We start from the raw sequence: 26,365 nt of genomic DNA on the forward strand, positions 1-26,365 counted from the left end.
GTTCTGTTATAAAGACACATGCACACATATGTTCATTGTGGCACTGTTTACAATAGCAAAGACCTGGAACCAACCCAAATGCCCATTGATGAATGACTGTACTAGGAAAATGTGGCACATATACACCATGGAATACTATGCGGCCATAAAAAATGATGAGTTAGTGTCCTTTGTAGGGACATGGATGAATCTGGGAAGCATTATTATCAGCAAACTGACACAAGAATAGAAAATCAAACACCACATGTTTTCATTCATAGGCTGGTGTTGAACAATGAGAGCACATGGACACAGGGAGGGGAGCATCACACACTGGAGTCAGTTGGGAGGGGCCAGGGAAGGGACAGCAGGGGTTGGGGAGTGTAGGAGGGATAACATGGGGAGAAATGCCAGATGTGGATAATGGGGGGATGGAGGCAGCAAACCACCTTGCCATGTATGTACCTATGCAACAACCCTGTATGATCTGCACATGTACCCCAGAACCTAAAGTACAAAAAAAAAAAAAAAAGATATAGAATTCATGATATGCATAACCTGGATTGAACCTCCAATTTTAAAAAAGTTGTTGTAAAGAACCAACTGAGACAATTGGCAAGCTCTGAATGTGGGATGCATATTAGATAATAGTAAATTTTCAATGTCAAATTTCTTGAATTTTGTAACTATACTATGATGATGAAAAAGATTCAAGAAGAATACCATACTAAATTTACTATTACTATGTGCATATATATATGTGCATGTACATACGTATATATGGAAGGGGAAAGAGAAAGAACAGGTATAAAGAAATGCTAAGAATTTGGTGAATCTTAGGTAAAAGGTAAAAGAAGAGTTGTACTATTCTTGTATCTTTTCAGTGCATTTGGAATTTTTATTTAAAAGAAAAAGAAAAAAAAAAGGTAAAGGCCACTACTCACCAAGTAATTTAAGCATTTCATTTATAAAAGCTCTAAGGTCACTGTTGTTCATAATGCTCTATTGTGTTCACTGTGTTCATAATGCTGTCCACTGTGTTCTATTGGACGCCAAGAATGAGTTGCCAGTTACTTCATCAACTGCACTGTCATCATTCATTATCTAAAGGCATTTACTCTTCAGTCCATGGTGGAGTTTTAGGGAGGAAAAAGCAAGGAAAGTGTTCACTGAGTGCTGTGCAGTGAGAGCCCAGCAATGAACGTGGGAATCTTCAGGCTTATCAGATTTTCTAGCACATACAAAATTTACAAGTAGATTCTAGGAATAAATGGTTTCCAAAATTATTCTTAGAAATAATATAGTGTTAGGCCATGTGCAGTGAGTGACTCACGCCTGTAATCTCACCATGTCGGGAGGTTGAGGTGGGCGGCCTTGAGTCTAGGAATCCGAGACTAGCTTGAGCAACATGGTGAAAACCCATCTCTGAAAATATACGAAATTTAGCCAGGTGAGGTGGTGCATGCCTGTGAGGCTGAGGTGGGAGGAACTTGTGGTGAGCTGAGATTGAGCCACTGCACTCTGGCCTGGAAGAAAGAATAAGACCCTGTCTCAAAAAACAGTGTAGTATTGACCTACTATTCTGCTCTAAAAGGATGTCTCACTGCAATGGAGAGCCGCCTACTCTGCAGTTAATACGTGATAAAAGATGAGAGACATGGTGCTGCAATATTTTTCCTTTAGGGTAGGAGACCCAAAATTTAAACTTAAACCATTCAGTGATCTCCTTCGTTAAGAGCACTTTTCTCTGCTGACTGAGCGACAGGATCCTCTGGAATTTAGCACAGTGAACCCTGATTTTGCAGTTTTCCCCGTTGTATCAACAAGAGAACTAAATTGCAATGGTTGTCATTTATCTGACTTATATGATATTCTCTGACTTCCTTATTGTTGTTTATTTATTTTTTTGAGACAGAGTTTCGCTCTTGTTGCCCAGGCTGGAGTGCAATGGCCTCATCTTGGGTCACCACAAACTCTGCCTTCGGGGTTCAGGCAATTCCCCTGCCTCAGCCTCCCGAGTAGCTGGGATTACAGGCATGTGCTATCATGCCTGGCTAATTTTGTATTTTTGGTAGAGACGGGGTTTCTCCATGTTGGCCAGGCTGGTCTAGAACTCCCAACCTCTGGTGATCCGCCTCCCACAGTGTTGACATTACAGGCTGAGCCATCGTGCCCGGCCTACTAGTGTATTTGTGTACAAGTAAGAAAACATCATTTTCTGGAAAAATTCTGGAATGCTACAGACAAATTTGAGATATTTGCTATTTCAAGAAACATTTTTTTTACAGAAATTTTAATTATAAGCTGTTAAAGATACTATTTTATTAAAATAGGCAATGTAAAGAAGCAGAACTGTCTGAAATTAGGCAAATGCTCAGTTTCAAATGCCATAAGAGGATGAATGGTTATATTAAGTGTTTTAGGCATTGATTTAAACATCTTTTTCAAAGTACTGATTTTAGTAGGAAGTACAAATTTAAAGGATGAATTAATTTTGTGTATATGATAGAGACTGAACTCAGAAATAGTAGCCTCTTTCCTAGATATTCTTAAATATAAAACTTGAATTCAAAGATAAAAATATTAAGCTTCACTGCAGTTGACACAATGTGGGGGGAAAAGGGATAAATATGTAGCCCAGTAATAAAATGATGGGTTAAATAAAGGTCAGACAGAGAAAATTCTGGTTAAAATGATACTTTCTTTAAAAGTAAGATACGCTTTCAGTTGCTGATGGAAAATATAGCCAGATAAGATAAAACCTTCCTGTTCCTTTTCTATCTACACTGTGTGTTGAGCGCAAAGGCAAACAAATGGCTTTAAAAGTGCTATAATCTTTACTCAACATCAGTTATCAAAATCATAATCAGAATACACTTGCATGAAAAGTCTCTTAACATGGACAAGTCCAAAGTACGTAGCTCTACTTATAAGAATAAGCTATGATTAAGTATACAAAGAAAGCTCTCTTAAGAATAAAATAACGTTTCCCATTTTGATTGAAAAAATATTTACCCTGTAACTGGAATTGGGGTAGAGGGGGAAAATGTTTCTCTTGAAATGCTCAATTTTTTTTTTTTAGACAGAGTCTTGCTCTCACCCAGGCTGGAGTGCAGTGGTGCCATCTTGGCTCTCTACAACCTCTATCTCCTGAGTTCAAGCGATTCTCCTGCCTCAGCCTCCGGAGTAGCTGGGACTACAGGCACGTGCCGGCATGGCTGGCTAATTTTTTTTGTATTTTTAATAGAGACAGGGTTTCACCATGTTAGCCAGGATGGTCTCTAGCTCCTGACTTTGTGATCCTCCTGCCTTGGCCTCCCAAAGTGCTGGGATAACAGGGTGAGCCAGTGCGCCTGGCCAAAATGCTCAAAAATTTAATTTCTTATGATTTTGCAAGTTTCCCTCTTGTATAAATAAGACAACTAAGTGGCAATGCTTGTTATTTTAATGCAGACCTTACTCTTTCTAGCAGAGCCCAGGGCACACACATTTAACTGTCCCTGCTTCAGTTCCATTCCTTAGCACTTCATCCAGTTGCTGGTTGGAATTAATGAGGTGTGTCCTGGTTTCTTCCTATTTATAGTACTGAGGCAGTGATCAGAAATGACAGATGGGGCTTATGTTAGTTAGTGTTTAAATTCAACTCTGAAGCTCCAGGCCAAGAATGAGGAGTGGGTTCTTTATTAATGTTCCCATTTCCTTTGTTAATCCGTATCTATTAATCAACTATATATGTACTTAGAACTGGCAAAGGCAAATTATCTTCCCTTATCTACTAAATAACAACTTCTAAATAACTGCCAGCCTCAGAATAAGTGAAGTTTACTATATTGTGGTTATTCAGGGAGTTTCCCCCTACCCCAGATGTAGCCTCAATCATTAACGATTTAATTTTAACATTTTATAATTACATAAGAAGAAAGAGACTAGACATGGCGGTGCACACCTGTAATCCCAGCTACTTGGAAGAAGGATTGAGATAGGAGGATAGGAAAATTGAGATAGGAGGATTGCCTGAGCCCAGGAGTTTGAGGCTATAGTGCCCTATGATCATGCCTGTGAATAGCACTGCACTCCAGCCTAGGCAACATAGCAAGACCCATCTCTATAATTTTGGTTTTTAGTCTTAAAAATTAAGAAGAAGGCTGGGCACAGTGGCTCATGCCTGTAATTCCAGCACTTTGGGAGGCTGAGGCGGGTGGATCACGAGGTCAGAAGTTCAAGACCAGCCTGGCCAAGATGGTAAAACCCCGTCTCTACTAAAAATACAAAAATTAGCCAGGCATGGTGGCAGGCACCTATAATCTCAGCTACTTGGGAGACTGAGGCAGGAGAATTGCTTAAACCCGGGTGCAGAGGTTGCAGTGAGCTGAGATCCCACCCCTGAAATCCAGTCTGGGTGATAGAGTGAGACTCTGTCTCAAAAAAAAAAGAAAGAAAGAAGAAGAAAGAGGCAATTTATTATCCTGTCTAAATTTGTTCACCTCTTAGCAGGCTTAGAATGCCATCCTTTAAGTGAGAGAAATATAGATTCTTTCATCTCAATTGATTATACATTTTTAAAAGGTCATGCTAATTTCTAAATTCTCATGTATTCATTCATATAACAAATATTATGTGCTATGTGTCAGGCATTTACTAGAGAAGTTACAGTAAAGAAGACACAATCCTTACTCCTATGGAGCATTTTCTATCTTACGTAGGCTACAGACAAGTTTGTAGAGGGTTATAAGTCCAGTACAGGAGTATAATCAGTTCTAGGATGAGATTAAGTGCAAGGTGGTATGGAAGCATATAGGGGAGACATGTAACTCAGTCTTTGGGCCCAGGAAACTTTCCAGTGACAGTAATATCTGAGCTAAGAACTGAAGGACAAGTAGGAGTTAGAAGATTAAGATCAGAAATGGAGGAGGGAAGAGGGGGCAAAAGAAAGGTAGAAAATATTTTGGTGAGAGACATGATCACAACAAGACCCAAAGGGTTAGAGAAAGCCTGATGTGAGCCTAGAGACTGGGGTGGTGCAAGAAGAGATGAGGTTGGAGATGGCAGGTATTGAAGGCAGTGCTCGTCCTCACTAGGTTTTGGAGCTTTATGCTGGGAACCATGGGGAGCCACTGTAGATTTTTGAGTAGGGGGCAGATGTATAAAAATCGCTCTGTCTGCCTTTGGAAATGCATCAGAACCTGGATATACTGATAGGTATATGGTTAAGAAGCCGTGGCAATGATCCCAGAAAGAATGCAGGAGATTTAAATCAAGAGATTGAGAGAAGTTGACAGATTTGAGAGAGATCTAGAAAGTGAACTCTAAAAGACTTGGTAATTACTAGGGAAAGAGAGAGAGAGGAGAGTGAAAGATGATGCCAAAATTCATCCCAGGGCAACTGGTGGATGGTTGTGATATTTATTTTGTATGTGTGGATGTGGTGCACTGAAGAGAAATTCAGATTCCAGAAAAAGATTTAAAGTCATCAGCATATGGACTGTAATCAAAATCCTGAGCATGGAAAAAAACATCCAGAAGGCTGGGCACAGTTACTCAAGCCTGTAATCCCACCACTTTGGGAAGCCATGGTGGATGGATCACTTGAGGTCAGGAGTTCAAGACCAACCTAGCCAACAAGGTAAAAATTCATCTTTATTAAAAATACAAAAATTAACCAGGCATGGTGGCACGCATCTGTAATCCCAGCTACTTGGGAGGCTGAGGTGCGAGAATTGCATAAGCCCGGGCAGCAGAGGTTTCAGTGAGCCAAGATTGTATCATTGCACTCCAGCCTGGGTGACAGATCAAGACTCCATCTCAAAGCAAAACAAACAAACAAACAAACAAACCATCCAGGAGGTTGGTCAGAATGAAAAGAAGGCCTAAAACATAACCACAAAGGAAACCAACATTAAAAGAACAAATTGAACAACATGATATAGTTTCGATCTGTGTCTCCACCCAAATCTCATGTTGAATTGGAGGGGGGTCTAGTGGGAGGTAACTGGATCATAGGGATGAATATTTCACAAATGATTTAGCCCCATTCTCTTGGTGCTGTCCTCACAATAGAGAATGCCTTCTCAAGAGATCTGGCTGTTTAAAAGTGTGTGGTACCTCATTCTCTGTCTCTTGCTCCTGCTCCCACTATATGAGACACATGCTCCTCCTTCACCTTCTGCCATGATTGTAAGCATCCTGAAGCCTCCCCAGAAGCAGATACCAAGGTCATGCTTCCTGTACAGTCTGCAGAACCATGAGCCAATTAAACCTCTTTTCTTATAAATTACCTAGTCTCAGGTATTTCTTTGCATCAGTGCAAAAATGGCCTAATACTCAAGATGAACCTGCAAAACTGAGAGGGAATGTCTAAAGAGATGTGAGGAAAACTTAAGGTACCAAGGAAGTCAATAGAAGCCAGGGTCACCAATCTTGATATCATATGGGATTAAGTAATATGCACACCAAGGATTATCTTCATGCTTATTAATGGCCCAGGCCTTTAATTTAATGGGGAATATATTGCTTCCCCAGACTTGCAGGACATTTTTCTACTTTATTTTGTTGTTGTTGAGATAGTCTTGCTTTGTCACTGAGGCTGGCGGCTTGATCTTGATCTTGGCACTCATTGAAACCTCCACTTCCCAGGTTCAAGTGACTCACTGCTCAGCCTCCTGAGTACCTGGGATTACAGGTGTGTGCCACCATAATTGGCTAATTTTTGTATTTTTAGTAGAGATGGGGTTTCACCATATTGGCCAGGCTGGTCTCCAACTCCTGACTTCAAGTGATCCACTTGCCTCAGCTTCCCAAAGTGCTGGGATTACAGGTGTGAGCCACCATGCCCAGCCTAACCTTTCTACTTTCTTATAGCATGTTCATCTTATTCTACCTAGAACTCACCAAGTGGAGACTATGTTATCTTTCTGTTATTTTGTTAAATTCTCCCAAAATTTCTCCTGCGTTTTCTCTTGGAATAGGCTTTCTACAAAAGGTTTAAATTTTGAAGAAGAAACCAAGCTGTTAACTTTGGTAGAGCTATGTAGAAATATGAGTTAGAAAAATATTCTATTACCTTAATTTAGATAAGATGTTTTAAATTCATACTACCTCATGGAAATGTAAACCTTTGTTTTGAAAATAAAAAGAGGACTCACGATTTTTATTTTGTGAGCAAGCTTTCAAAAGAGAAATATAATTTAGCTCCTTGAAGAAATAAATCTACTTAAAGTCTTGATTCCCAGAAAACACCTGCATCTCCTCTGGTTCCAAGAATATGACTGATTAGACAGTATGGTCATTCACACAATATTGATTCTATCCATTCATGAGCATGGGATGTGTTTCCATTTGTTTGTGTCATCTATGATTTCTTTCAGCAGCATTTTGTAGTTTTCCTTGTAGAGGTCTTTTGCCTCCCTTTGTTAGGTATATTCCTAAGGTGTTTTTGTTTTTGTTTTGCAGCTATTGTAAAAGGGATTGAGTTCTTGATTTGACGCTCCGCTTGGTTGCTGTTGGCATATAGAAGAGCTACTGATTTTTTAAATGTTAATCTTGTATCCAGAAACTTCACTGAATTTTGTCAATTCTAGGAGCTTTCTGAAGAAGTCTTTAGGGTTTTTAAGGTAAGCTATCATATTGTCAGCAAACAGTGACAGTTTGACTTCTTCTTTACCAATTTGGATGCCCTTTATTTCTTTCTCTTCTCTGATTGCTGTAGCTAGGACTTCCAGTAATATGTTGAAGAGGAGTGGTGAGATTGGGCATCCTTGTCTTGTTTCAGTTCTCAGAGGGAATGCTTTAAAATTTTCCCCATTCAGTATTATGTTAGCTGTGGGTTTGTTATAGATAGCTTTTATTACACTGAGGTATGTCCCTTGTGTACTGATTTCGTGGAGAGTTTTAACCATAAAGGGATGCTAGATTTCATTGAATCCTTTTTCATGTGATTTTTGTTTTTAATTCTCTTTATGTGGTGTATCACATTTATTGACCTGCATATATTAAACCATCCCTGCATTCCTGGTATGAAATCCACTTGATCATGGTAGATTATGTTTTTGATATGTTGTTGGATTTTCTTAGCTAATATTTTCTTAAGAATTTTAGCATCTAGGTTCATCAGGGACGTTGGTCTGTAGGTTTTTTGTTTTGTTTTGTTTTGTTTTGTTTATTTTTGGTTATGTCCTTTCCTGGTTTTGGTATTATGGTGATACTGGCTTCACAGAATAAATTATGGAGGATTCCCTCTTTCTCTATCTTGTGGAATAGTGTCAAAAGTGTTGGTACTAATTCTTCTTTGAATGTTTGGTAGCATTCTGCTGTGAATCCATCTCATCCTGGATTTTTTTGTTGTTGGTAATTTTTAAATTACCATTTCAATCTTGCTGCTTGTTTCTGGTCTCTTCAGGGTATCTAATTCTTCCTGATTTAAGCTAGGAGGGTTGTATTTTTCCATGAATTTATCCATCTTTTCTAGCTTTTCTGGTTTGTGTGCATAATTCATAGTAGCCTTGAATGATCTTTTGTACTTCAGTGGTATCAGTTGTAATATCTCCTGGTTTGTTTCTTAGTGAGGTTTTTTTTGGATTTTCTCTCTTCTGTTCTTGGTTAATCTTACTAATGGTCTGTCAATTTTATTTATCTTTTATTTATCTCAAAGAACAGCTTCTTGTTTCATTTATCTTTTGTATTTTTTTGTTTGTTTCTATTTCATTTAGTTCTGCTCTGATCTTGGTTATTTCCTTTCTTCTGCTGGGTTTGGGTTTGGTTTGTTCTTGTTTCTCTAGTTCCTTGTGACCTTAGAATGCCATTTTTTGTTCTTTCAGTTTGATGTAGGCATTTAGGGCTATGAACTTTCCTTTTAGCACAGTCTGTGCTGTATCAATGAAATTTAATGGAATTTAATTATATATGTGTTTACATATGTTGCATATATACATAATGCATGTAGACTACACATACAATATCATTAAAAATAATTGACATTGTTTTCAAAAATAGGTGCTTACAATAGAATATAAAATAAATAGAAAAATAAAATCAGGGCAAGTCAAATAGGATAGTAAGATGAAGGCAAGGGTGAAGTTGATATACTGGAGATCATAAGTTCTTACTCAAATGCTGGAATTAAACCACAAATTCTTTGATTGCCTGGAAGGAAATATGATGAATTTAACATTCAGTATCCATAAAATTAAAATATTTTTGTTGTTTAGCAGAAGTACAACGTTTCTTAGCACTGATGATTAAAATGTCTCTTATGGGCCCTCATTAAATGAGATTCTCATGTAGTTAAGATCTTCAACAAGATCCTGACAATAAAATACCATAACACAAAAACTTAACCTATATCATGTGACTATTATATGAGAATTTGTGAATACAAGTCAAGTTTCTGTCATCAGATAAAAGCAATACCTTGCTTTTGAGATTCAAGCCTTTAGATTGCCTTTTCCCAATTGCAGGGAAGTGAATTTTAGCTTTTCTATCAAAAAATTCTTTAGCTTTGAAAAAGAAAGAAAAAAAAAAACCCAAAACAATGGTGCGGGCATGAGGGAGAGCAAAATCAAAACAATAAGTTGAAAAGCTTCTTATAGGGTTTCAATCTTTAAAAATGTGTTGCAATTTAAAACAAGAAAATATCTTCTCCAGACTGATCTATAGTTCCAACACTTCAAGTCAAAATCTCAAAGTTTGTTTTGAAGAAATGTACAAGGTGATTCTAGTATCTGTATGAAAAAAGCAAAATATCTAGAAGATCCAAGATAATTTTAAAGGTGAAGAAAGTGGTCAATTAATGTTTGATAAGGATGCCAAGGATTTCAATAGGAAAACAAGTCTTTTCAACAAATATTAACAACAGGATATCAGCATGGAAAAAATAAACCTCCACCTTTACCTAACATTCTATTATAAAATTAACCCAAAAAATTAATTAATTCAAGAAACTAAACCATAACAGTTTCAGGAGAAAACTCTGAGGTTAAGCAAAGATTTCTTAGGATATACAGACACCTAACCCCTCATACCCACCCCCCCCACACACACAAACAACAAAAAAGAAAATTATGTTTCATAAAATATAAATACGTTTACTCACATCTGAAAGAGTGTTCAGAGATGAAAAGGCAAACCACAGACTGAGGGGAAATATTTGCAAAATATATATTTAACAAAGAATTTGCGCCCAGAGCATATGAAGAATTTGAACAACTCAATAATAGGACGAACAACTCATTTTTTTAAATGGGTGGTTAATTGGAATAGGCATTTCATGAAGGAAAATACAAATGTCGGCCAGGCGCGGTGGCTCACGCCTGTAATCCTAGCATTTTGGGAGGCCGAGGCGGGTGGATCATGAGGTCAAGAGATCGAGACCATTCTGGTCAACATGGTGAAACCCCATCTCTACTAAAAATACAAAAAAATAGCTGGGCATGGTGGCGCGTGCCTGTAGTCCCAGCTACTCGGGAGGCTGAGGCAGAATTGCCTGAACCCAGGAGGCGGAGGTTGCGGTGAGCCAAGATTGCGCCATTGTACTCCAGCCTGGGTAACAAGAGTGAAACTCTGTCTCAAAAAAAAAAAAAAAAAAAAAAAAAAGAAAATACAAATGTCCAATAAGTGCTAGAAAAAGCTATCAACATAATTAGTCACTAAAGAAATGCACATTTAAACTACAAACACCCACTACAATGATTATAATTTAAAAGACTTACAGAGTTTTGGTAAGGAAATGGAACAACTGGAATCCCAATACAGTGCCTATGAGAATGCAAAATGGTAATAGTCAATTTGGAAACCAGTTTGGCAGATTCTTTAAAAGTTAAAAATAACATTCACGATGCAACCTAGAAATTCCATTTCTAGGCATCTACCCAAGAGAAATGAAAGCATGTCCTCACAAAGGACTTCTACATGAATGTTCATAGCAGCATTATCAACAATATCCAGAAAAGGCGAACAACCTGTGTATTCATCAACTGGCAAATAGATGAACAAAAATTATGGTATATTATACAATAAATTACTATCTGGTAATAAGAAAGAACAAACTATTGTTATACATGACAACATGGATGAATCTCAAAAACTTTATGCTAAGGGATGAAACCCAGACCAAAAGAAGTGTATACCATATGATTCCATTTCTGTGAAACTCTAAAAAAGGTCAACCTCCAGTGGACAGAAAGTCAATCCATGTTTGCCTGGGTCTGAGAGTGAGGACAGGTAACTCTTGTGTATAATGGAAATATTCTACATTTTTATTGTATCAGTGGTTACTTGAGTATATAGTTGCCCAAATTCATCAAACTATACTTAAAATATAGGTAAATTATGTATAGATAGGCTATACAAAAAAAAAGGCAGTATAGGGTAATAAGGTATTCTTTTGGTTTATAATTATATATTATCAAGCATAATTATTCTTAGGTATTTATTTTACTTTGACTTCTATTTTATAAAAGGTATCTGAGCACCTATTGGCAAACTTTGGTTGATCCACGTATCTTTTGTTTGTTTGTTTAGGAATTGTATTTGAAGTGGACATAAAATTAATTGCTTTAGACATCAGAATTTTGCAATGTACGCACTGAATTCACAGGCTCGGTGATTTGTGGACCACATTTGTTATTACTATTGATTCTACTACAAGACCTGAAATCCATCTCTGTCCTTAGGCCCCACATGATCGAAATATTTTATTTTGCCAAAGAGAAGCTTAAATTGGAAATGAATTGACTTACAGAGAAGTCACTTCATCTTCCATGAGGCTTTCCTTGACCACTCTGGCTAAGAACAATGTCTTAGGATTTCTACAGTTTAATTTTTAAAATATCACTCAGGATATTTTCATGTCATAATTTTCAATGACATTATATGTAATGTGCATTGTTTTTCCCATTAAATTGAAAAGAACAAGACTGACATTTCATGAGTGCTATACAAAGTCAGACTGTGCTGGGTGCATGATCTCACTTCAGTCCTCATTAGTCAGTGCCTGCTGGGACCTGTGTGAGTATTGCTTAATGCTGACTCTCCATCACGGCACTCTCACACATTGGAAATCCTCTGTCACTATGCTCTGCCACATGCCTGTCACCTCAACCTGAATTGTCTAATGTTGTTGATTGCTTACTGGATCTCCCTTTCCAGAACCTCTTTCTAAATCAGATTCCTCTGATGCTCACATTAAACCCACCCACCTACCTCTTCTTGATGTGGTAACAGACTAGCTTTTGAGGTAAGAAAACAGAGGGACTGTGTGATACATTCGTGTGTGTGTGTGTGTGTGTGTGTGTGTGTGTGTGTGTGTGTGATGTGTCTACATCTTAGCATACCATCTTGCATATATTGTAAGGAAGTGCTCAACACAGGAAATAAATATACTTTAATTTTTAAAGAAATGCCTTAAGACAGTTTATTGCCAACTTAAGAAAAGCCTTGCATAAATATTCCTGCTATTTTCCAATTACATAAAAAGTCACAAAATATAAAAATCGATTTTTCATCTATATTATGCTCAACTATGAATACTTAGAAAATTATACAGAAATATTAGAAATATCATGACAAGATGGCCGTTTAGGAACAGCTCAGGATTGCAGCTCCCAGTGAAAGCGCAGAGGGTGAGTGGACGCCGCATTTTTATTGCCCACAGACTAGGAAATTCCCAGGCGGAGGAGCTCCACAGGTCGCCAGCGCAGCCGTTTCAGCCAGCGCGGCTGTGCCAGCTGGCGCCGCTGCTCTGCCCCGCGCGCCTGCTTTGTCGGCGCCCTGGAGCAGTGGTTCTCCGTACAAAATACACCGGTCTGGGTGCCCTTTTGGCTGGTGATTGGAGCCATGGGAAGTCGCCCATTCCTCTGTTTAAAAAGGGGACTGAGCAGGGAACCAGGACAGTAGATTCCAGGGCAAAAAAGAAAAAAAAAAAAGGCGCCACAAACCTCAGTGCTGCTGTTTAAGCCAGTCCAGTGAGTGGCCGCAGGGGAAAACAAACACACCCCGGCACCTCTTCAACAGGCGACTGGAACACAAACTTAAAAAAGGCTCTGAGGCAGGGAGCCAGGCGATCAGGCTCGGCTGGTCCCACCCCCACAAAAGAACAGCAACCAGAAACTCTGGATTGAGAGATTCGCAGCAAGCGCAGCTGAACCTGGGACGGTCCAGCTCTGTGGGGGAGGGGCGTCTGCCATTACCGAGGCAGCCCGCCACAACGGAGGTAGTTGGCCAATGCTGAGGCAGCCCGCCGTTGCCAAGGCAACCCGCCATTGCTGAGGCAGCCCGCCATTGCCAAGGCAACCCGCCACTACAGAGAGACTCCATCTCAACAGAGGCGGGCCACCATCGCCAAAGCAGTTCTAACTGCGCCCATATAAACAGGACTGCAAGGAAGTTCACTTGGCAGCTGGGCAGAGCCCACAGCAGCTCAGCAAAGCCTCTACAGGCCGACAGTGACTAGGCTGCCTCCTTGCTGGGCAGGGCAGCTCTGAAGGAAAAAAAAAAAAAAAAAGAGAAGGCAGCAGCATAACCGAAACTCATAAATAAAGCCCTAAATTCCTGGGACAGAGCACCTGGGAACAAAAAGCAGTTTATGAGTTCTGCTGCAGCAGACCTAAATGTACCTGCCCAGTAGCTCTGAATGAACAACAGAGCTCACAGCTCACCATTTGAGCTCCTATAAAGAAGAGACCATCTCATCAAGCAGCTCCCTGACCCCTATATATCCAAAGAGCCACCTCATAAAGGAGAGATCAGATTGACACTTGGCGGGTATCCTTCTGGGACAAAGATAGCAGAAGAAGAAAACTGGTAACAACCCTTACTGTTCAGCAGCTGCTGCAGGTGAACCCTAGGCAAGCAGAGCCTGGAGTGGATCTCAGCAGACCTACAGCAGAGGCCAGACTGTCAGAAGGAAAACCAAGAAACAGAAATAACCTCATCATCAACAAACAGAACATCCACTCAGAGACCCAATCTGAAAGCCAGCAACTACAAAGCCGACAGGTGGATAAATCCTTAAAGATGGGAAGAAACCAGCGCAAAAAGGATGAAAACACTCGAAACCAGAACACCTCTCCTCCTACAAGGGATCACAACTCCTCACCAGCAAGGGAACAAGGTTGGATGGAGAATGAGTGTGATGAAATGACAGAATCCGACTTCAGAAGGTGGGTAGTAAGAAACTTCTGTGAACTTAAAGAACATGTTCTAACCAAATGCAAAGAAACTAAGAACCTTGAAAAAAGATTTGATGAAATGCTAACGAGGATGGACAAAATAGAAAGGAATATAAGTGAATTGATGGAGCTGAAAAACGTAACACGAGAACTTCGCGAAGCATGCACAAGTATCAACAGCCGAATTGACCAAGCAGAAGAAAGGATATCAGAGGTCAAAGATCAACTCAATGAAATAAAATGGGAAGGCAAGAATGGAGAAAAAAGGGCAAAAAGGAATGAACAAAGTCTCCAAGAAATGTGGGACTATGTGAAAAGACCTAATCTATGTTTGATAGGCGTACCTGAATGCGACGAAGAGAACGAATCCAAGCTGGAAAATACTCCTCAGGATATTATCCAGGAAAACTTCCTCAACCTAGCAAGGCAGGCAAACATTCAAGTCCAGGAAATACAGAGAACACCACAAAGATATTCGTCAAGAAGAGCAACCCCAAGGCACATAATCATCAGATTCACCAAGGTTGAAATGAAGAAGAAAATACTAAGGGCAGCCAGAGAGAAAGGTCGGGTTATCCACAAAGGGAAGCCCATCAGAATCACAGCAGATCTCTCAGCAGAAACCCTACAAGCCAGAAGAGAGTGGGGGCCAATATTCAATATCTTTAAAGAAAAGAACTTTCAACCCAGAATCTCCTATCCAGCCAAACTAAGCTTCATAAGTGAAGGAAAAATAAAATCCTTTGTGAACATGCAGGTACTCAGAGATTTCATCACCACCAGGCCAGCTCTACAACAGCTCCTGAAAGAGGCTCTACACATATAAAGGAACAACAAGAACCAGCTCAACTAAAGGGCAAAACACCCAGCTAGCACCAAAATGGCAGTATCAAATTCGCACATAACAATATTAACCCTAAATGTAAATGGACTAAATGCCCCAATCAAAAGACACAGACTGGCAAATTGGATAAAAAGACAAAACCCATCGGTGTGCTGTATCCGGGAAACCCATCTCACATGCAAGGATACACAAAGGCTCAAAATAAAGGGATGGATGAAGATTTACCAAGCAAATGGAGAGCAAAAAAAAGCAGGAGTTGCAATTCTCATCTCTGATAAACTAGACTTTAAACCAACAAAGATCAAAAGAGACAAAGAAGGACACTACATAATGGTAAAAGGATCAATGCAACAAGAAAAGCTAACGATCCTAAATATATACGCACCCAATACAGGAGCACCCAGATACCTAAGGCAAGTTCTTAATGACTTACAAAGAGACTTAGACTCCCAAACAATAATAGTGGGAGACTTTAACACCCCATTGCCAATATTAGACAGATCAACCAGACAGAAAATTAACAAGGATATCCAGGACTTGAACTCAGACCTGGACCAAGCAAACCTAATAGACATTTACAGAACTCTCCACCCCAAATCCACAGAATATACATTTTTCTCAGCACCACATCACACCTACTCTAAAATTGACCACATAATTGGGAGTAAATCACTCCTCAGCAAATGGAAAAGAACGGAAATCCTAACAAACAGTCTCTCAGACCACAGTGCAATCAAGTTAGAACTCAGAATTCAAAAACTAACCCAGAACCGCACAGCTTCATGGAAACTGAACAACTTGCTCTTGAATGTTGACTGGATAAACATTGAAATGAAGACAGAAAAAAAGATGTTCTTCGAAACCAACGAGAATGAAGACACAACATACCAGAATCCCTGGGACACATTTAAAGCAGTCTTTAGAGGAAAATATATAGCAATAAGTGCCCACATGAGAAGCAAGGAGAGATCAAAAATTGACACCCTATCGTCAAAACTGAAAGAGCTAGAGGAGCAAGATCAAAAAACCTCAAAGTCTAGCAGAAGACAAGTAATAGCTAAGATCAGAGCAGAACTGAAGGAGATAGAGACACAAAAAACCTTCAAAAAATCAATAAATCCAGGAGCTGGTTTTTTGAAAAGATCAACAAAATAGACAGACCACTAGCCAGATTAATAAAAAAGAAAAGAGAGAATAACCAAATTGATGCAATAAAAAACGATCAAGGGGATATCACCACAGATTCCACAGAAATTCAAACCATCATCAGAGATTATTACAAACACTCTATGCACATAAACTAATAAACCTGGAAGAAATGGATAAATTCCTGGACAGTTGCCTCCTCCCAAGCCTAAACCAGGAAGAAGCCGAAACCCTGAACAGACCCATAACAAGGTCTGAAGTTGAGGCAGAAATTAAGAGCTTACCACCCAAAAAAAGCCCAGGTCCAGACGGGTTCACAGCCGAATTCTACCAGACATACAAAGAGGAGCAGGTACCATTCCTTCTGAAACTATTCTAAACAATACAAAAAGAGGGAATTCTTCCCAATCATTTTATGAGACCAACATCATCCTGATTCCAAAACCTGGCAGAGACTCAACAAGAAAAGAAAACTTCAGGCCAATATCCATGATGAACATAGATGCAAAAATCTTCAATAAAATACTGACAAGCCGATTGCAACAGCACATCAAAAAGCTTATCCACCATGATCAAGTAGGCTTCATCCCGGTGATGCAAGGCTGGTTCAACATACGCAAGTCTATAAACGTAATTCACCACATAAACAGAACCAAAGACAAAAACCACATGATTATCTCAATTGATGCAGAGAAGGCCTTTGACAAAATTCAACAGCACTTTATGCTAAAAACCCTCAATAAGCTAGGTATCGATGGAACGTATCTCAAAATAATAAAAGCTATTTATGACAAACCAACAGCCAATATCATACTGAATGGGCAAAAACTGGAAGCATTCCCCTTGAAATGTGGCACCAGACAAGGATGCCCTCTCTCACCACTGCTATTCAATATAGTATTAGAAGTTCTAGCCAGAGCAATCAGGCAAGAAAAAGAAATAAAGGGCATTCAAATAGGAAAGGAGGAAGTCAAATTGTCTCTATTTGCAGACGACATGATTGTATATCTAGAAGACCCCATCGTCTCAGCCCCAAATCTCCTGAAACTGATAAGCAAGTTCAGTCTCAGGATACAAAATCAATGTGCAAAAATCACATGCATTCCTATACACCAATAACAGGCTTAAAGAGAGCCAAATCAAGAACAAACTTCCGTTCACAATTGCCTCAAAGAGAATAAAATACCTAGGAATACAACTAACAAGGAACGTAAAGGACCTCTTCAAGGAGAACTACAAGCCACTGCTCAACGAAATAAGAGAGGACACAAACAGATGGAGAAACATTCCATGTTCATGGTTAGGAAGAATCAATATCGTGAAAATGGCCATACTGCCCAAAGTAATTTACAGATTCAATGCTATCCCCATCAAGCTACCAATGACCTTCTTTGAAGAACCTGTAAACCACCTTAAACTTCATATGGAACCAAAAGAAAGCCCACATAGCCAAGTCAATTCTAAGCAAAAAGAACAAAGCAGGAGGCATCACACTACCGGACTTCAAACTATACTACAGGGCTACAGCAATCAAAACAGCATGGTACTGGTACCAAAACAGAGACATAGACCAATGGAACAGAATAGAGGTCTCGGAGGCAACACAACATATGTACAACCATCTGATCTTAGACAAACCAGACAAAAACAAGCAATGGGGAAAGGATTCCCTGTTCAATAAATGGTGGTGGGAAAGCTGGCTAGCCATGTGCAGAAAGCAGAAACTGGACCCCTTCCTGACACCTTACACTAAAATTAACTCCAGATGGATTAAAGACTTAAGCATAAGACCTAACACCATAAAAACCCTAGAAGAAAATCTAGGCAAAACCATTCAGGACATAGGTGTAGGCAAGGACTTCATGACCAAAACACCAAAAGCATTCACAACAAAAGCCAAAATAGACAAATGGGACCTAATCAAACTCCACAGCTTCTGCACAGCAAAAGAAACAGTCATTAGAGTGAATCGGCAACCAACAGAATGGGAAAAAATTTTTGCAGTTTACCCATCTGACAAAGGGCTGATATCCAGAATTTACAAAGAAATAAAACAGATTTACAAGAAAAAAAACTAACAAGCCCATTCAAAAGTGGGCAAAGGATATGAACAGACACTTTACAAAAGAAGACATACATGAGGCCAACAAACATATGAAAAAATGCTCATCATCACTGGTCATCAGAGAAATGCAAATCAAAACAACATTGAGATACCATCTCATGCCAGTTAGAATGGCGATCATTAAAAAATCTGGAGACAACAGATGCTGGAGAGGATGTGGAGAAATAGGAACACTTTTGCACTGTTGGTGGGAGTGTAAATTAGTTCAACCATTGTGAAAGACAGTGTGGCGATTCCTTAAGGACCTAGAAATAGAAATTCCATTTGACCCAGCAATCCCATTACTCGGTATATATCCAAAGGATTACAAATCGTTCTACTATAAGGACACGTGCACACGAATGTTCATTGCAGCACTGTTTACAATAGCAAAGACCTGGAATCAACCCAAATGCCCATTGACAATAGACTAGACAGGGAAAATGTGGCACATATACACTATGGAATATTATGCAGCCATCAAAAACGATGAGTTTGGGTCCTTTGTAGGGACATGGATGAATCTGGAAACCATCATCCTCAGCAAACTGACAGAAGAGCAGAAGATCAAACACCGCATGTTCTCACTCATAGGCGGGTGTTGAACAATGAGAACACATGGACACAGGGAGGGGAGCACTACACACTGGGGTCAGTTGGGGGGAAATAGGGGAGGGACGGTGGGGTGTGGGGAGCTGGGGAGACATAGCAAGGGGAGAAACGCCAGATGTAGGTGATGGGGAGGAAGGCAGCAAATCACACTGCCACATGTGTACCTATGCAACAATTTTGCATGTTTTTCACATGTACCCCAAAACCTAAAATGCAATAAAATAAATAAATGGGAAAAAAAAAAAGAAATATCATGACAATTGAATTTATATAAATGCTGCCTTACATTGTTATTAGAAAAAAAATTGAGAGTCAGAAATTTGAAAGTTTATCTCTAGTTATACAGGATTAGACAGGTCATTTAACATTTCTGACTCTGTCTTCTTATTGTAAAATAGAACTAATATCACCTGCTTGTATCAATAGAATTGTTAAAATCAAAGGGCAAAACATAATTTGCAAACTGTAATATGGAACATAAATATAAGGCATTTGGAGGAAGAGCAGTGCTAATAAGCATTTGCAAAAATTTGTGTTTAGAATATTAAAAAGCTGTTTCACTAGCAGAAAAGATGAAGTATGAATTCATGGTAATTAACGACCTAAAAATGCAATGAGAAAAGAAAATCAAGTAAAGAAAATATACACATACCTCCAACACTAGAAATTGTTTTAATTTTTTTTCTGTCCCTCTCCAGAAATACATACTTAGGACCTTCATTTCTTCCATAAATATTTATGAAACAGCCATGATTTGGAAATTCCAATCATTTATAGTTTGCCTGTCATGCTCAATAACAGATGATATAGATGTAGATATAGATAATGAAAGCATATTATAACCATGTGGCTGCACAGCATCCAAAGCTTAATCTTTATAAAACCATAAAATGCTTTTGTTTGGGACATTACATTAATTCAGTCCTGTAGTTTGTGATTCGTAGCAAAATAAATATAAATCAATACTTATCAGACACCTTCACTTATAGCTCTTTGGACCATGCAGTTATGCTTATAGTTTTTTTTAGTGTTATTAGCTCCAAGTCTTCATTGTGAGCCATTAAAAACTTTCATTCTTGGCCCAATGCAGTGGCTCACACCTGTAATCCTAGCACTTTAGGAGGCCAAGGTGGGCAGATTGCTTGATCTCAGGAGTTCAAGACCAGCTTGAGCAACATGGCGAAACTCCATCTCTGTTTTAAAAGTAAAATAAGTAATTATTTTTTTAATTAAAAAAAAAAAACTTCAGGATTATCACAACGGATGGGAGGCAGGACTAGACCGCAGCTCTGACTCACACAGACAGAGCAGTGTGCATAGACTCGCACTGTGAACTTTACTACAGAACTACTCTAAGAGAAAAACAGGAATCCCGAGAAAATCCACAGACCCTCTGAAGGAAGTGGACTTCTCCTGCAGAACCCAGGAGACATGCCAAATACTAAGCTGGTATCCACAGCTGAAAGACGATTCATGTCACAGGACTATGTGCAAACAACCCCTAGTACCAGCCTGGAGCCAGGTAGGCTTGCTGGGTGGCTAGACCCAAAAGAAAGATAACAATCACTGCAGCTTGGCTTACAGGAAGCCAAATTCACAGGGAAAGGGGGAGAGTACTACATCAAGGGAACACCCCATGGGACAAAAGAACCTGAACAACAGCCTTCAGCCCTATACCATCTCTCTGACACAGCATACCCAAATGAGAAGGAACCAGAAAGCCAACTCTGGTAATATGATAAAAACAAGGCTCTTTAACACCCGCTAAAAATCACACTAGCTCACCAGCAATGGTTCCAAACCAAGAAGAAATCCCTGATTTACCTGAAAAAGAATTCAGGAAGTTAGTTATTCAGCTAATCAGGGAGGCACCAGAGAAAGGTGAAGTCTAATGCAAGGGAATCCAAAAAACAGCACAAGCAAAGGGAGACATATTCAAGGAAATAGATAGCATAAAGGAAAAACAGGCTGGGTGCAGTGGCTCACGCCTGTAATCCTAACACTTTGGGAGACTGAGGTGGACAGATCACGTGAGGTCAGGGGTTCCAGACCAGCCTGGTCAACATGGCAAAAGCCCATCTCTACCAAAAATACAAAAATTAACCAGGTGTTGTGGCACATGCCTGTAATCCCAGCTACTTGGGAGGCTGAGGCAGAAGAATTGCTTGAACCCAGGAGGCGGAGGTTGCAGTGCACTCTAGCCTGGAGGACAGAGTGAGACTCCATCTCAAAAAAAAAATCAAAACTTCAGGAAACACTGGACACACTCATAGAAATGCAAAATGCTCTGGAAACTCTCAGCAATAGAACTGAACAAATAGGAGAAAGAAATTCAGAGCTGTAGTTTGTGATTGGTAGCAAAATAAATACAAATCAATATTTATATTTGACAAGGTCTTTGAATTCACCCAATCCAACAAAGACAAAAATAATAAGCAAACATGAACAAAGCCTCCAAGAAGTCTGGGATATGTTAAACAACCAAACTTAAGAATAATTAGCATTCCTGAGGAAGAAGAGAAATCTAAAAGTTTGGAAAACATATTTGGGGGAATAATTGAGGAAAACTCCTGGTCTTGCTAGACACCTAGACATCCAAATACAAGATGCATAAAGAACACCTGGGAAATTCATCGCAAAAAGATCATTGCCTAGGCACATTGTCATCAGGTTATCTAAAGTTAAGACAAAGCAAAGAATCTTAGGAGCTGTAAGACAAAAACACCAGGTAACCTATAAAGGAAAATCTATCAAATTAATAGCAGATTTATCAGCAGAAACCCTATAAGCTAGAAGGGATTGGGGCCCTATCTTCGGCCTCTACGAACAAAACCATTATTAGCCAAGAATTTTGTATCCAGCGAAATTAAGCATCATATATAAGGAAAGATACAGTCTTTTTCAGACAAAAAATTGCTGAGAGAATTACCCACTACCAAATCACCACTAAAAGAACTGCTAAAAGGAGTTCTAAATCTTGAAACAAATCCTGGAAACACATCAAAACAGAATCTCTTTAAAGCATAAATCTCACAGGACCTATAAAACAAAAATACAATTTAAAAAGCAAAAACAGGCCGGGTGTGGTGACTCACGCCTGTAATCCCAGCACTTTGGGAGGCCAAGGTGGGTGGATCACAAGGTCAAGAGATTGAGACCATCCTGGCAACATGGTGAAACCCTGTCTCTACTAAAAATACAAAAATCATCTGGGCATGGTGGTGCACACCTGTAGTCCCAGCTATTCAGGAGATTGAGGTAGGAGAACCACTTGAACCTGGGAGACGGAGGTTGCAATTAGCCAAGGTCACACCATTGCATTCGAGCCTGGGCAACAGAGTGAGACTCCATCTGAAAAAAAAGAAAAAAAAAAAGCAAAACAAAAAAACAAGATACACAGGCAACAAATGGCATAATGAATGCAATGGTGCCTTGCATCTCAATACTAACATTAAATTTAAATGGCCTAAATGCTCCACTTAAAAGATGCAGAACTGCAGAATGGATAAGAACTCACCAACCATCTGCTGCCTTCAGGAAACTCACCTAACACATAAGGACTCACATAAAGTAAAGGGGTGGAAAAAGGCATTTCATGCAAATGGACACCAAAAGCAAGCAGGGGTAGCTATTCTTATATCAGACAAAACAAATTCTAAAGAGACAGTGGTTAAAAGACACAAAGAGGGGCATTATATAATGGTAAAAGGCCTTACCCAACAGGAAAACATCGCAATGCTAAACATATATGCACCTAACACTGGAGCTCCCAAATTTGAAAAACAATTACTAATGGACCTAAGAAAATAGACAGAAACATAATAATATTGGGGGACTTTAATACTCCACTGAGAGCACTAGATAGGCCATCAAGACAGAAAGTCAACAAAGAAACAATGGATTTAAACCATGCCTTGGAATAAATGGACTTAACAGATATGTACAGAACATTTCATCCAACAACCACAGAATACACATTCTATTCAACAGCACCTGGAACTTTCTCCAAGACAGATCATATGATAGGCCATAAAATGAGCCTCAACAAATTTAAGAAAATTGAAATCATATCAAGCACTCTCTCAGATTGTAATGAAATAAAACTGGAAATCAACTCCAAAAGGAACCTCTAAAACCATGCAAATACATAGAAATTAAATAACCCGCTCCTGAATTATCATTGAGTCAAAAACAAAATCAAGAAGGAAATTTAAAAATTTTTCTAACTGAACAACGATAATGACACAGCCTATCAAAACCTCTGGGATACAGCAAAGACAGTGCTAAAAGGAAAGTTCAATGAGGATCCAGTTCCCATTTCTGTATCCTCTCCCTGTGTTTAATTATCTTCCTATTCAGTTTATAGTCTATGGCCCATAATTCTAAGGATAATTTTGTCAGTGCCATAAGGTGTCTTATCTCTTCTGTTTAGCAAAACTAATCCAGTGTGACTACCACTCTTTAATTTTTCTATATGTTAATCTGAATAACATAACAATTTTGGAGAAAAATCCTTCCCCAACTACACAATACATTTTAACATTAACGTTTTAGTGTTATTAATGGTCTTACTATGGGTAAAATCCATAAGACATTTTGAGATGCAACCTCATCAATGCTACTTTTTCTGTGTACTTGAACCCGATTGCGTGCTCAAATATATCCACAGTTAACATCCTCTTGCCAGTAGGTGGCTCTGTGTCAAAAAGTGAAAAGGAAACATAATAAAAATACAAATTGTGAGATCTACAGTCTAAGATCTGGACCCAGGTCCCGGTCCCTACTGCCTATTCTTTTTATACCTTAATAGTTACTACAGGAAAACTATTTACTATCCAGAGAAGATGAGGTATCCATGAAGAAACAAATTAATAAAAAACTAAAACATTGTTTCAAGGAGATTTCAAATAAACTTCAGATCTATAATATGTGCTTTTGTTTTTTTAAATTAATATAGCCAAAAAGAAATGGAGGGAAATGGCAAGTACATTTAAAAGAACTACACACATATCTCATTTTAGTGAGTTTTGCTTTATTGACCTTCGTAAATATTGCATTTTTTACAAACTGAAGGTTTGTGGCAACCTTGTGTCAGGCAAGTCTGCTGGCACTAGATTTCCAACAGCATGTGCTCACTCCATGTCTCTGTGTAATTCTTGTAATATTCCTAATTTTTACATTATTATTACACCTGTTGTGGTGATCTGTGATCAGTGATCTCTAATGCTATTACTGGAATTGTTTAGGGGTGACATGAACTGTGTGCCCTTATAAGATAGTGAACTTAATCAATAAATGTTGTGTGTGTTCTGACTGATCTACTAACCAGCCTTTTCTCTGTCTCTCTCCCTCTGTTTGTTCTCTGAGACACAATATTAAAATTAGAGCAATTAATAACAATGGCCTCTACGTGTTCAAATGAAAGGAAAAGTCACATATCTTTCACTTTATTTTTAAATTTATTTTTATGGATTCAGAGTCTCACTCTGTTGCCCAGACTGGAGTGCAGTGGTACGATCATGGCTTACTGTAACCTCAAAATCCTGGGCTCAAGTGATCCTCCTGCCTCAGGCTCTCACATAGCCAGGACTACAGGCTCATGCTATCCCTTTTGGCTAATTTTTAAACTTTTTGTAGACATGGGGCCTCACTTTGTTGCCCAAGCTGATCTCAAACTTCTTGCCTCAAATGATTCTCCTGCCTCGGTCTTCCAAAATGCTGGGATTAGAGGCATGAATCGCCACACCCAGTGCCTCTCACTTTAAGGTAAAGGCTAGAAATAATTAAGCTTTGTGAGGAAACATGTCAAAAGGCTGAAAACCAGGCCTCTTTTGCCTAACAGTCAAGTTGTGAATGAAAAGGAAAAGTTCCTGAAAGAAATTAAAAGTGCGACTCCAGTGAACACATGAATGATACAAAAGTGAAGGAGCCCTATTGCTGATGGAGAGAAAGTCTGAGTGTTCCGGATAGAAGATCAAAGCAGCCACAACATTTCCTTAAGCCAAAGCCTAATGCAGAGCAAGACTCTAACTCTCTTCAATTTTGTGAAGGTTAAAACAGGTGAGAAAACTGCAGAAGAGGAGTTGGAAGCTAGCAGAGGCTGGTTCATGAGGTTTAAGGAAAGAAGTTGTCTCAATAACATAAAAGCACAAGGCGAAACAGCAAGTGCTGACGGAGAAGCTGCAGGAAGTTGTCGATACGATCTATCTAAGACAGAATGAAAGTGGTTAAACAACAGATTTTCAATGTAGACAAAACAGTTACGTTGGAAGAAGATGCCATCTAGACTTTCCTAGCTAGAGAGAAGAAGTCAGTGCCTGGCTTTCAAACTTCAAAGGACAGGCTGACTGTCTTGTTAGGGGCTAATGCAGCTTGTGACTTCATGTTGAAGCCAATGTTCATTTATCATTCTGAAAATCCTAGAGTTCTTAGAATTATGCTAAATCTACTCTGCCTGTGCTCTATAAATGAAACTACAAAACCTGGATGACAGCACATCTGTTTACAGCATGGTTTATGAAATATTTTAAGCCCATTGTTGAGATATATCACTCAGAAAAAAGATACCTTTCAAAACGTTACTGCTCATTGACAGTGTACCTGGTCACTCAAGAGCTCTGATGAAGGCTGGGAGCAGTGGCTTACGCCTGGAATCCCAACAATTGGGAAGCCGAGGTGGGTGGATCACGAGTCAGGAGTTTGAGACCAGCCTGACCAAAATGGTGAAACCTAGTCTCTACTAAAAATACCAAAATTAGCTGGGTGTGGTGGCGCATGCCTGTAATTCCAGATATACTCAGGAGCCTGAGGCAGGAGAATCGCTTGAACCCAGGAGATGGAGGTTGATGAAGATACCCAAGGAGGAGAATATTGTTATCCTTCCTCCAACACAACATCCATTCTGCAGTCCATGGGTCAAGGAGGAATTTCAACTTTCAAGTGTTATTATATAAGAAAAACATCTCATAAGCTATAGCTGTCATAGACAGCAATTTCCTCTGATGGATCTGGGTAAAGTAAATTGAAAAACTTTTAGAAAAGATTCACCATTTTAGATACATTTAGAATATTCACAATTCATGGGAAATGGTCAAAATATCAACATGAACAGGCGTTTGGAAGAAGTTGATGCCAAACTTCATAGATGACTTTGAGTGGTTAAATGCTTCAGTGGAGGAAGTAACTGCATATGTGATTGAAATAGCCATGTGGCCGGGCGCGGTGGCTCAAGCCTGTAATCCCAGCACTGTGGGAGGCCGAGGCGGGTGGATCACGAGGTCAAGAGATCAAGACCATCCTGGTCAACACGGTGAAACCCCGTCTCTACTAAAAATACAAAAAATTAGCTGGGCATGGTGGCGCGTGCCTGTAATCCCAGCGACTCAGGAGGCAGAGGCAGGAGAATTGCCTGAACCCGGGAGGCGGAGGTTGCGGTGAGCCGAGATCGCGCCATTGCACTCCAGCCTGGGTAACAAGAGCGAAACTCCATCTCAAAAAAAAAAAAAAAAAAAAAAAAAA

At 39.3% G+C, this 26,365-nt stretch overlaps 1 pseudogene; it reads left to right on the forward strand.

Moving 5' to 3' along the window:
- The window catches only part of LOC116524367, a 55,314-nt pseudogene that overhangs the window by 20,134 nt on the left and 8,815 nt on the right, over positions 1–26,365 (forward strand).

This window comes from Sapajus apella, unplaced genomic scaffold, assembly GCF_009761245.1.
Source record: "Sapajus apella isolate SASKATOON/1434 unplaced genomic scaffold, GSC_monkey_1.0 scaffold45, whole genome shotgun sequence".
NCBI classification, from domain to species: Eukaryota; Metazoa; Chordata; class Mammalia; order Primates; family Cebidae; genus Sapajus; species Sapajus apella.